Raw genomic sequence first — 13,598 nt, forward strand, 5'->3', positions numbered from 1 at the left:
CCAAACCCACCCCTTTCTATCTCCTGAAAATCTTTCATAATGGCCCCGGAACTCAAGGTCAGTCATCAGCAAATTTCTCCTTATTTTCAACCTCTTCTGTTAATATTATCTTCACCTTTTTGCTGTAGGTTAAATCTGGCTTCCCTGATGACACTACCTGCCACCTTCTCAAGTAGTAGCAGTTTTCTCTTTTGCTTTCTTCATACCACTGAGTCTGGAGGGTGTTCTCTTTGCTTCTCATTACATTTTCCAGACATTTTTCTCTTCTAAAACATCTCCAGACTTTATCTCATGTTCTCAAACTATACCTACTTCTACCAATCCGGTTGCAGTAATCTCTCATTCCCACTCCCTATTCATTGGAGATTTTGTCAAAAACTTTTCAGTGGTCTGAGATTTTACTCTACCTGCAAGCTAACAAGTTAACTACCACAGTTTCATGTATGCTGACAGAAGATGGGAGATTTCGGGGCCAGAAACAAAGGACTTTATTTCTGACAGCCAAAGCAGTAGTCAAAGTGACAGCATTTGCTTACACTGGTTACTCAAGTCCCAGTTGCTAAAGTGTGACTTGATAAGGTGCAGGTAAGACCTGCACACACAGTGGATTGAGTTATAGGAGAGGAAGCCCAAGCTTAGTGAACTGGAATCTTTTATAATGGACACTAAGCATATCTGCCCATGTCCTGGAGGAAGAGAATATCTTCCAAGCAAAGTATAGTTAAACCTACCCTTTGCTTTAGAGGGAAACACTATCTATTTTCCAGGGCTGTTGGCTATACAAGCTTGCTTGAAAAGATAATCCACAATAAAGGCAGTCAGTACCTCTGTTCACATGATGTGCAGGAATGGAACACCCATAGAGAATTGTCTCCTAACAGATTTTAGTTCTTAGTTCACTGACATTCACTCCAGTACTACTTGTGTTATAATTCTTGGTTATTTCAACATTCATGTGGATAGTTCATTCAGTACACTGGTATCTTCAAACTGGAATTCCTCTTCTCCAATGAATTTTGCCCGTTACCCCACTTCACTATTCATTTCTAGACCATGTCTTTATCCAGACTTAAGTCCCTCCATCATCTTAATTTCACAGTTTCCACTCTCTGCTACCATCTCTTATCTTTTCTTATCACAATTACTGTTACTCCAACAGTTCTTTGAGCCCATTGGGACCTTCAGTCCCTTTTTTTGTTGGTTTTTTTTGAGGATAAAAATTTTTATTGACAGTTTTCTAGGTATAGTTATACATTTTTGAACTGTTCAATGTTTATTAATAGATAAATGGCAGCTTTAGAATAATAGACATGTTTATATCCAGAATCCTGTATTCTCTTTCTGTGTTCCTTATATCTTTTCAGTGTGTCTTTGGAACCTTCTGTCTTCTTTTAAATCTATCTTCTCACTGTCCCTGATCCTCCTGATGTCTTACTCTCCTTGCCCAGCTTAAACTCCGTGGTCAGTCATGATAATCATAGGCTTGTATATACTCAGCTCTTTGCCTGAATCCACACATCTGAACATACTTAGAGAAAAAAAAGATAACCATACATGCTGGCCTCACTTTAAATTCGTGATCTGTGACCTCAGTGATTCCTTAATGCTACCCAGTAATCACATTACATTTCCCTGGTCATTTCACTCTCCCACACTCCTAGATAACTGCTGATACATTCTCCTCCCCTCTCAAACCTGTAGCACTTCTAACGTGTAGCTTCCAAGTTTAGTAGGCAATCAGAAGCAATCAGAAGGGAACTTCTACAGACTCTGTTATCTGTGTCCTTGTACTCTCTTCTGTAAGAGATGAATGAACTTTGCTCCTAGCTAAGGCCAACTCACCCACTTATATACTAGTTTACTTCTTCCTCATTGCTCTAGCTTTTTTCCCTCTTCAGTATCATTTTTTCCTCTCTTCTAGATCATTCCCGCTAGTCTATAATATGTTAATATGTTCTTCCATCTTTAAAAAAAAAAATTCTGTCCCTACTTCCTTCTCCAGCCACTGCCTCATTTCTTTCCCTCTCTTTATAGCAAAACACTTTAAAAACATTTTCTGTACGCAATGTCTCAAATTTTTCTTCTCCCATTCTTTCTTGTACACATTCTAATCAGGTTTTTCAGCTCTACTGTTGCTGAATCCAAAGGTTCTCATCAGTCCTCCTTTATTTGATTAAGATTGTTTATTACTCTCTTCTTCATGAAATATCTTCTTCACTTGGCTTCTAGGATACCTGGTTTGCATCCTACTACTTTAGTTGCTTCATTTTAGTTTCTTGATCTCCCTTATGTCTTCTTCTTTGGCAAATCCTGTTGATTATGCAGAATCCACTTACTGCTCTCTGCACTGCCTCCACATGGGTCCACGCCACCATCAGCTCTTGCCTGGACTATGTCAGTAGTTTTCTGACTGGTCTTTCTGCTTCCACTGTCCTTTCCTTTTTGTCTTTTCTCAGTAAAACAGCCAGAGTGATACTATTCAAATATGTTACATTTTACACTTCTCCATTTTGAGTTCTTCAGTGGCTTCCCTTCTCACTAAGAGTAAAAGCCAAATTCCTTATAAATGACCCATGAGGCCTCACATGATCTGACTCCCCTCGCCAAACCCTACTACTTATCTTACTTCATTTTCTACTCTTTTCCCCTTTGCTCCATCGGCACTGTCCTCCTTGTTCCTCAGATATACCAGCATGCTTTTACCTCAGAGCCTTTGTACTTGCTGATCTTTCTACCTAGATTGTTCTTCCCTCATCGATTATTATTTTGATGCTGTTGCTGGTCTTAATGGTTATGATAGCATGGTTGTTATATCTTAAAAGGGAATTATGTGGGGAGTTGTCAAAAAACAAATATCCTACATCATATCTGAAGTAAATTCTATCATGTATTTGTGGAAAATGGAAACTATGTCTTGTGTTTTGGAAAAAGTTTTTAGCCATTATTATTTGAAATGTTGGTAATTTGTCTTGATACTAAATAAGATACAGAAAAAAGAATTTCAGGAGGATTGTCTTATTGTCCCGTTTCTAACGTAGGCTTGAGCTGTTTTTATAAGAAGATCCTATTGAGTTATTACATGTTGATCTATCATGTCACAAAAAAAGAAACTTTCTGTAATTTACCTTACAGGGATGAATTCTGTCACTACCTTGAACATGTTGGAAGTTCTGTAGTTGCTGTCTTTCCCCTGTGGTTATTACAGATCATTAAATACTTAAGAGGGAGTGCTGAGCATGCGTAAGTCAGGCACTTTAAAAACATTGGTTGAGTGAACAAAGATGGAAGGGAGTAGCTTATTGCTTCTGCTTCTGTTGCATGAAACAGCTATTCAGAGTTTATTTAGAACTGATTTTCTTGCTTTGTCCATCCTCTAGTTTTGAGAAATATAATAAAAGTGGAAAATTATAAATCAAGAGAGTTTAGACCAAAGCCTCTTGGTTTTGTATTTTCTTTAGGGAATGGGTCAGGAAAACTTAGTAAACATCAACATGTGATGACTAAACATAGTTTCACTTGGTTTTTTTTGAATGTTTGTGTTTTACTTTTATTTACATTTCTAGAACTGTTTAAAATACAGAAAAACACAAAGGATAAAACAATAAATACCTATATTCCTATCATCCAGAATTAAAACTTTTTAAAAAATTTTTTTGAATTTTTGAATTTTATCATTTTGGTTTTTTGAACATTAAAAATGATATAATTCAAATGATCATTAGAAGCTTATATTTTTATGCAAAGGTTTTGTGTTTCTAAGGTATGTACGTATTGTCCCAGATTTGACTTTTTACCTTATATAAAATCTGAGAGAAGGAATTCTTAGTAAATTCCATGTGGGAATTATACTAGTATATCACCAAGTTGAATAATCAGCTTCTGTTTTGTTTTCTTTTAATTCTTTGTTAGTTGGGGAAAAAAAGGTGATCTTTTTTTGTTTCTGGTGTGTACTATTTTAATGTGATATTGATTACAATATAAGCTAGTTTCAGAGTTGATGGCTAGCCTTTTTTGAAGTCCTTTCTGTTATAGCATGTTGTCATTGGAAGTGTTAAAATATTTACAGAGTGAGAATAGAAGTTAATTAAATATTAATGTTGGTTGTTTGAGTTATTTATAAGCAGTCATATTGTCCTCAATTAATTTAGTTGCCACGCTGATATGGAGGCATAAAAGTTCACTAGATAATTCCAAATTTTGTAACAGTTTTCTGTATCACATGTAGCAATTATATCATCATCAGCCTTGTTCAGTTATAGTTAGGAAAAAATTGAGGACTAACAACTAAACTTATCTTTAGGTTTAGAAAGGTAAGTTTTGACCATGGTGTTAGAATATGTATATAAATTAGAGCTGTTATGTATATAGCATTTGTCAGTACTACAGTACTGAGTGTTAGACTGAGTTTTGTGAAGTTATTTTACTTATTGCTATTAGTGTTAATTTAGTATGATACTGAGCAAGTCATTTAATGTTAATAGACCTTGCATTTTTCACCTGTAAAGTATGCCTGTTTCAGTATGCTGCCTATAGACCTCATGAGTTGTTAGAAATATCAGTGAATTAAAGCAAAGTAGTAGTGGTTAAAACCATTCAGGCCCTTCTCTGTACTGGCTATATAACTTTGGGCAAGTTATTTAACCTCTTTGACCCTGATTTTGCTCATCTGCAAAGTGGAGGTAATAATAATAATAATAATAATAATACCAACTCATAGAACATGTGAAAGCATTAAAAAAAGATAGTGTATGTGAAGCCTGTCACTAAATGACTGACCTGAAGTAGTCAGTGGTTTTTAGCTAACATTATCGTTAAAGCATATATTTTATAAGGAAGGCATATAATTTCATTATATATTATATATATATTTCATTATATATATATTTCATTATATATTCCAAACTGAATTGGGTAAAGAAGTCCTTTTCTTTTTCTTTTTCATTTTTACAAGAATTTGTGAATCTTTTTATCCTATATGTTCTTTGATGGCTTTGAAGGAATTCTGCATTGTGATAGAATTACATGATAAGAATAGGTTTAATTGAGGAAACTTGTAAGCCAAGAATACTTAAGAAAGATCCCCTGATCTTCCCACTATCTCATAGGAAGCTGCGTGGATGTAGATACTACTAAACATAGAATAATTTGCCAATAGAGGCCTCACCCCTCCCACTCCACATCATTGTTCTTTTTTTTTTTTTTTTTAAAGGAACTCCTTTATTTATTTATTTTTGGCTGTGTTGGGTCTTCATTTCTGTGTGAGGGCTTCCTCTAGTTGTGGCAAGTGGGGGCCACTCTTCATTGCGGTGCGCGGGCCTCTCACTATCCCGGCCTCTCTTGTTGTGGAGCACAGCCTCCAGACGCGCAGGCTCAGGAGTTGTGGCTCACGGGCTTAATTGCTCCGCGGCATGTGGGATCTTCCCAGACCAGGGCTCGAACCCGTGTCCCCTGCATTGGCAGGCAGATTCTCAACCACTGCGCCACCAGGGAAGCCCCATTGTTCTCTTTTATTACAAGGGTAGGCTCATTGAAAGCATCCTTGTCAGTGGGGTGGCATATACATTACTTAAGCTTTGAGCTACACACGTTTAGGTGCCACGTGTCTTTAAGAGTTGCCTGGGAAAACTCGCTGACCAGCTCTTGAGGACTGTGGGAAGTTGCAGCTCACCTATTGGAGGACTGAGTGGGCTAAACCCCTGGTCCCATGGAGAGATGAGTTCTGGTGCAGTTCCTCCTGCTGGAGAAAGAGAGAGCCCTGGCCCAATTTGTTTATTTTCCAGGCAATCCAGAGTGAATGCCCAGGATCATTTTAGGAAAATTCTATGGTGTTTACTACACCATACTGTGTTACCAGAGTATTAAAAACTTCTGTTTTTAATAAGATTTGTTTCTTACATATGTAGGAAACCAAAAAATAGTTCTATAAACAATTTGAATTGGACACTGTTAGAGTGATTCAGCATTCTTTTTTTTTAAAATTTATTTATTTAATTTATTTATTTTTGACTGTATTGGGTCTTCATTGCTGCGTGTGGGCTTTCTCTAGTTGCGGCTAGCAGGGGCTACTCTTCGTTGCGGTACGTGGGCTTCTCATTGCGGTGGCTTCTCTTGTGGAGGCACGCAGGCTTCAGTAGTTGTGGCACACGGGCTCAGTAGTTGTGGCACACAGGCTTAGTTGCTCCGCAGCATATGGGATCTTCCCAGACCAGGGCTAGAACCCATGTCCCCTGCATTGGCAGGCGGATTCTTAACCACTGCGCCACCAGGGAAGCCCGATTCAGCATTCTTAAAAATCCTTTTCCTATCTTATTTTCATTGTTGAAAAGTCTGATTTACAATAATTGGAAATGTAATAATTCACTTTTCAGTTATTTACGTTGCTTCTTCTTAATGATAAACCCAGGTAACAATTTGATGATAGTTACCATTCTAATTTACATGTTTTGTTGACCTCTCAGCAGTCCTCTTGGGAGGCATTATTGTGTTTGGAGTTAGATGGTATGGGTTTAAGTATTGGCTGTGTCATCTAACAATTCTATATCTTTGAGCAAATTACTTAGTCTTATTCATCCCCAATTTTCTTGTCTGTAAATGTTGATATTCATACCTACCTTGCCAGCATTGTTATAAGAATTGGAGCTAATGTATATAAAGCAGTCAGCACAGGGCCTAGAAGATAGTAGACACATTGTTATTACTTACTTTATAGTGGTGAAGAAAGTATTTTGGCACTCAAGTACTTAAAGTCAGAATTTTGGAGCTAGAAGTAACTTAAAATTTATTTTTTTCCCCTTCAAAGTAGGTTTGAGAGAGTGAAAAACTCAGGTTATGTTGGTATTTTTCTTTGGTTTATGGTGAATTCCTTATTTCTCAGTGTAGAATAGTAGGTTTCAGGGAGGGATTGGATATAGAGGAGAAGAGTTCCTTTTTAGCTTGGTTTTTCAAAAATTTTTTTCTTTAAAAATTAAAAAAAAACTTTTCATGTTGAAATTATTTCAGACTTAGAAAAGTGGCAAATATAATGCAGAGAATTTTTGCATACCGTATCTTCATCCAGATTCCTCAAATTTAACATCTTCCATAACCTCAAGTAGGGAAATAAAATCAGGAAATTTACATTGATAGAATACTATTATCTAATCTGCAGATCTTATTTAAAATTTGCCAGTTGTCCCATTAATGTAATTTTTCTTGTTTAGAGTTCAATTCAGGTTACATATAGTGTTAGTTTTCTTGTCTCCTTTACTCTGTTATAGTTCTTCATCTGTCTTCCATTCATGTCTTTCTTACCTTGATCCTTTGAAGAGTACTAGCCAGTTATTTTGTAGAGTATTCCTCAGTTTGGATTTGATGTTTCTTAATGATTAAATTCGGATTATGTATTTTCAAATATCACAAGTGATGTTATGTCCTTCTCAGTGCATCATATTCAGGAGATACATGATGTCATTTTGCCCCATTACTTGTGATATTTATTCTGATTCCTTGGTTAATGAGGTGCCTGCCAGGTTTACCTACTTAAACTTCCATTTTCCCTTTGTGCTTAGAAGTATCGTATGGGTAATAATTTTGAGTATATAAATATCCTTTTTCTAATCATAATTTGGTCATTAGTTTTAGCATCTGTTGATGATTCCTGCCTGAAAGAATTATTGTGGTGTTTGCCAAATAGTGATTTTTCCATCATGATTTCTATACTTATTAGTTGATATTCTGTAAGGAAAAGCTAAGATTTTTTTTCATTTTATTTTGTTTTAAGTCTGTTCAAGATACCAATTGTACCATATTCAATTATACACAAGAGAATATCTTTCAAGGCCAAATACCATTAAAAAAATCAACTTTTGCTTGGAAGTTTAAATGGAGTTCTAACAATTGATGTCACTATGAGTTTTTTAAATGTTCTTGGAGTAGCTTCTGTGCACCAAAAGAAATAATTCAGAGGCTACTTTCATATTCTAAATTAATATTTGATATGTTAGCCTTACAAATTCAAAACCCTACTTCTTCCTTAGGTGTCTAAATCCAACATACAAATCATATTAAGTCACTTTAATGGAGAGACTACAATGTAATTAAATTTCCTATAGTACAAGAAGTCTGCTTTGCACAATACTGTTGTTAATTTGGGTGATAAAAGTATGGACAGTTAAAAGTTTTGTTTTACACTTTTATGTGTTTTCTAAATTTTCTAAATAATCACTTCTTACTACATTAAAAATAAAAGATGATTTTTGTTGTTGTTGGAGAGAGTATGTCTAGTGAATAAGAGTGTGGGTTCTGCCATGAGACTTTCTGGATTTTAGTGAGGACTCTCCTACCTAACTTTGCTAGTAGTTAGTTAACTTTGTACTTTAAATTACTCTTCTGCAGATGGTTGATAAAAAGTACCTGCCTTATGGGATTACTGTGAAGGATTAAATAAAATAATCTACTGAAAGCACTTAGAACAATTGCAGTGCCATAATAGTATATACTCAATAAGTGCTGTTATCATTGTTAGCTTTTAAATTTTAAAAAAATTTTTATTTAAAAAAATAGAAAGAAATAAATCACACAATATGAATCATTGAGTTCTTTAAGAACTCTTAAAGAATCATTATGACATCAATATAGAAGACAGATAGTCCTTTCATCAACTCTTAATTTTTCCATATTGAAGTCAAGAGTTTAATATGTCTAAATTAACTGGTACATAGTAAATGCACAATAAATGTCTCTATTTTTACTGTTAGAAAAATATCCGTCATCACTGGCACATTAGTGTCTAGGTCAGGTTTAGTGGAAATCCGGTTCAGAATCCAGTCATAGGCTAGCCCGAGTGCTACTTACACACCTTAAACACCATACATTAAAGATTCTGAATATTATATGCAACAGTGCTGTATTCATAATTGTTCTTCAAAGCTAATTAATCTGATTTTAAGTTCAGTCTGTGTTCCCTAGCTTTCTTGGTACATTTTTAGTGGTATTTTTTGATTCCTTACTTGAGCTAAGCCAGTATCTCTCTAGAACATCTTGCTGCTGACTGAAAAAAAATTTTTTTAGATCTCTTGGCATATTCTTAAATTTATGCCTTCTATTCTTGGGCTTAAGACTTTTCCTGTCTTATAACATGTCAGTTTAACATTTACATATTTTATTTAATATTATAGATTAGAAACAGTAAGAGCAATTCCTCCTGAAATTTAACAGAATTCCCCAAACCCAGAAAAAAAATTTCTTTTTTTAACCTAGAAACTCTAAAGGAGAGTCTGCCAAATAAGTGATATTGCTTAAGGATATTTTTGTGGCATTTATTTTATCTAGCGCACATTTTTATTTTTGCATCTGTGTATAGTATTATAATACTAGCTAAAATATATTGAGTACTTTTTTTGGTGAGATACTGTTCTAAGCCATTTATATTTATTATTTAATCAGTAAAACAACTCTGTGGCATAGGCACTATTATTATGCCCAAATGAGGCTTAGAATTAAATAACTTGCCCTAGATTTCATAGTCAGAGGCTAAGCTGGAATTTTAGTAGAGTACTAAGTACTCTTAAGTACTAAGCTGCTTTGGAATAGATTCCTGTTACCCTTTGTGATCCAGGCATATAGATTTGTAATTAAAGATAAAGGAAACACAAGGAAGTTTTGTTGATAGAAGGGCACAGGGAAGGGAGACTCTGTTTATATGTGGATGTGGCATTTTTCTGAATATCTCTTTTATATTTATTTTTGGAAAACTATGTAATTATTAAAATGAAGGAAAACTTAAAATATTATTCTTAGTAAATTAAAAGTAATTTTTCTTCCACCAGCCTTTGAATTCCCAAGGCCAGAGATTAATGAGTAGCTACTTAGTAGATAACAGTTATATTGAAATTAACTTTAAACTTTTATCATTTAAAAATGAAACACAAGAGGGTGCCATGTACCATGTTACTTCTAGTTTTTTAGTCTTTTTATCTTTCTCTTTGTGAAATATAATGCAACAGCAATTTTATTATTTTTTGGTTGTCCTGGCTAGAACCCCCAAGGCCCATTAATTTGTTTTTCTTAATTTCTTAACTTCAGTTTGTAGATTATTAGTTTTGTATTGACCTTGTCCATGTAACGAATCAGCAGTGTATATCTACCTTGGGGCTCTAGATTCTAATTACGTTAAATAATTCTTGCTAACTCAAAAGAAAATTAATGGAGAGTTTTTTGAAGTGGGTTTTTAAGTTTTCAACCAAACTTAGCATTTGAATGCCTTAAATCTTAAGAATTCTTTCCCTAAGTTAAGAACATGTAGTTGTAATGATATTTTGCTGCAGGGCACTTTTTTAAAAAGTATTTACATTGTTCATACTTGGTATTGTTCTGTTTTAAATATTGACAACCTTTTTTCTTTCTAAGTTAGTAAGCAAATCCCAAAAACTTGGAAACCACAGTATGTAGTTACCTTGCTTTTATATCAGTGTTTATTAGCAGCATTAGAATTTTCTCTTTCTGTTTTAATTTTGTAATCATATGTTTTGAACAGCCAGATAAATAGTACTGGCTTTTGTTTAGTAGATGTGTTTTCGGCAGTGTTCAGCACTTTATCTAAATTATTTAACTAAATCTTTAAGATAATCCGGAAAGGTAGATAGTTGTATAACTATTTTATAGTTCTGATATTTGGAGCAGTTAAGTGACGCTTAGGCTCACATAGCTAGGTAGTAGTTAAGGAGGAATTTGAAGCCAGGTCTTTCTGGTTTCCTCGCTACTTTGCTATACTGCCTCTATAGACAGCTCATATTTTTGGCACACTATAGTTCACCAGTGGCACATTCAATGCTACCAAGAAATTTTTTTCTCTCTTTGTCAAATATAGTCTACGTTCAGTGGGTTCCACTGATCCTTCATAAGTAATACATAAGTGAAGGGAAACTATTCAGACAGCATTTTCACCAAGATAGTCATCTTCTGATGGTTAAGAAAGAATGGCTACAGTATATGGGTAATCAAACCAGTGGATCTGGAAAAAGTAAACATGAAAAAAATTAAGCCATACTGGAAACTATTCTGAACAGTAAGTTTAATAATGATTTTAAATTAAGAAAAACCACCTCATACCACATACGAAAATTAATTCCAGATAGATTTGGTCCAAACATGAAAAATAAAACCATGAAGCTTTTGTTTTCTTCTGGGAGAATATCTTCCTGACCTTGCTGTAGGCAAAAATTTCTTAAATTTCACCAAAAAAAAGATTAACCATAAAGGAAAAAAGCTGATAAGTTGGACTATATTGAAATTTAAAGTTTCTGTTCTTCCGAGAACGTTATTAGGAGAATGAAAAGGCAAGTCAGAGTAGGAAAAGATATCTGTAATATGTGTGTATGACAGGACTGTATCTAGACTATGTAAAGAATTTCTATACATCAATAAGAAAATGACAGGTAATGAGCAGAAGTCTTGAACAGAAAAATGAGCAGAAGTCTTGAATAGACATCATGAAAAAGGATATCAAAATGATAAATTTGAAATGGTGGTCAGTCTCTTTAGGCTTCAGGGAAATACAAATGAATATCACAATGACAGACCACCACACACCCATAAGAATGACTAAAATTAAAAGATTGACAACATACAGGGCTGACAAGGATGTGGCACTATGGGAACTCCCATATACTATGATTTGGATTGTAAATTTTTTTTTTTTTAATGGCTGCACCACGCGGCTTGCGGGATCTTAGTTCCCTGAGAGGAATCAAACCCGCACCCCCTGCATTGGAAGCGTGGAGTCTTAACCACTGGACTGCCAAGAAGTCCCTGGATTGTAAATTTTTATAATTGCTTTGAAAATCTATTGAAAATCACTTTGAAAACCTATCTGCTCCATGGCCCAGTGATTCTACTCTAGGTATACATTCAGTAGATATGTGTATGTATGTTCACTAAAAGACTTATATGAGAATTAGTATCAGTACTAATTGTAATGGCCCCATGCCGGACCCGAATTTCTGTCAACCGTGGAATAGATAAATACATTGTGGTATATTTCTGCAGTAGCACACTGTATAACAACAAGAATGAATGAACTGTTATATTAATATTATGTAACAAAATAAATGAATCTCACAAACAAATCAATGAATAGAAGAAGCCACTCATATGGTTCCATACTATATGATTCCATTTAAATACACAGTTGTCCCTTGGTATCTGCTGGGGATTGGTTACAGGACCTGCTATGACCAGAATCCATGGATGCTCAAGTCCCTTACAGTTGGCCTTCTGTATCTGTGGGTTCCACATCCCTGGATTCAGCCAACTATGGGTAGTATAGTACTATCTTTATTGAAAAAAACTTGTTTCTAAGCATGCATGCAGCATTGGACCCACACAGCTCAAGCCCAGATTGTTCAAGGGTCAATAGTAGTTCAGAAATAGGCAAAATATATCTTTAATGTTAGAAATCAGGGTAGTTACCCTTGATGTTGATAGTTGCCTAATGGAGTATGAGCGGGCTTTTACAGTGCTGGTAATAGTCTAACACCTGAATATTAAGTGCTGGTTATACAGGTATACTTACTTTGTGAAAATTCATCAGGTTGTACATTGTTATGATTTGTGTACTTTTTTTTATTATTGAGGTATAGTTGGCTTACAATATTACATTGGTTTCAGGTGTACAACATAGTGATTCACAATTTTTATAGACTATACTCCATTTAAAGTTATTATAAAATATTGGCTATTATAAAATATTGGCTATATTCCCTGTGCTGTATAATATATCCTTGTAGCTTATTAATTTTACACATAGTTGTTTGTACCTCTTAATCCCCTACTCCTATCTTTCCCCTCCCCCTTCCCTCTTCCCACTGGTAACCACTAGTTTGTTATCTATATCTGTGAGTCTGTTTCTGTTTTGTTATATTCATTTGTTTGTTTTATTTTTTAGATTCCACATGAAGGTGATAACAGACAGTATTTGTCTTTCTCTCTGACTTATTTCTCTATGCATAATACCCTCCATGTTGTTGGAACTGGCAAAATTTCATTCTTTTTCATGGTTGAGTAGTATTCCTCTGTGTGTGTGTGTGTGTGTGTGTGTGTGTGTGTGTATACCACACCTTTATCCATTCATCTGTTGATGGACACTGAGGTTGCTTCCATATCTTGGCAGTTGTAAATAATGCTGCTATGAACATTGGTACATGCATCTTTTCAAGTTAGTGTTTTTGTTTTCTTCAGCTATATACCCAGGAGTGGAATTGCTGGATGATATGGTAGTTCTGTTTTTAGTTTTTTGAGGAACCTCCATACTGTTTTACACAGTGGCGGCGCCAATTTACATTCCTACGAACAGTGTTGTGTACTTTTCTGTACATATGTTATACTTCAGTAAAAATTTACTGAAGGACAGAACTTAAATGGTTTTATTTCCTGTAACTTATTTAACTATGAGTTTATAAATGTATTCAGACCACTTCCATGTTAGAGATACTGTTTCAAAAATAAATTCATCTTTCTCAATGGGAAAATTTTCTCTTTTTGACTCCTCAAGAAGTCAGTATTTGTTAAATGCTTATTCTTTGTTCAAGCAGCATTATCCCATTCTATCCTCATAACAAGAA

The 13,598-nt window shown here is 34.7% G+C and overlaps 1 protein-coding gene across 2 annotated transcripts in view; it reads left to right on the forward strand.

The window, feature by feature from the left end:
- Window positions 1–13,598, forward strand: part of AP3S1 (adaptor related protein complex 3 subunit sigma 1) — a 68,330-nt gene that overhangs the window by 27,887 nt on the left and 26,845 nt on the right. The window lies entirely within an intron of this gene.

Source organism: Balaenoptera borealis, assembly GCF_965194805.1.
Source record: "Balaenoptera borealis genome assembly, chromosome: 2".
Taxonomy (NCBI): Eukaryota; Metazoa; Chordata; class Mammalia; order Artiodactyla; family Balaenopteridae; genus Balaenoptera; species Balaenoptera borealis.